This window comes from Apostichopus japonicus, chromosome 18 (assembly GCF_037975245.1).
Source record: "Apostichopus japonicus isolate 1M-3 chromosome 18, ASM3797524v1, whole genome shotgun sequence".
In the NCBI taxonomy this organism is placed as follows: Eukaryota; Metazoa; Echinodermata; class Holothuroidea; order Aspidochirotida; family Stichopodidae; genus Apostichopus; species Apostichopus japonicus.
In genome coordinates, this window is record NC_092578.1 from 16143630 (window position 1) to 16143940 (window position 311).

Here is a 311-nt window from a genome sequence, read left to right on the forward strand (position 1 = left end):
TTATTAATTCGGTCCCAACTCACATTATAGAAAATAAATTAATAAAACATATGGTCGGTTATGTGTTTTTTCATCCATGCGAGTGACATGTGCTGTAACATCAAAACACATGTGTCTGTATTTACAAAGCTTGCTGTGGCAAGCAATTATTATACGGCTCTCCTTGTACATATGTAGCTACTGCGTACCTGGAACACAGAAATTTATACATTCTGTGACAGTGTGAGTGTGACATAGAACAACGGGAAAGCAACTAGTAAGTAGTATAGTAATAGTATGTGACGTATGCCATTTAGGCCTAGTCTCAGTAT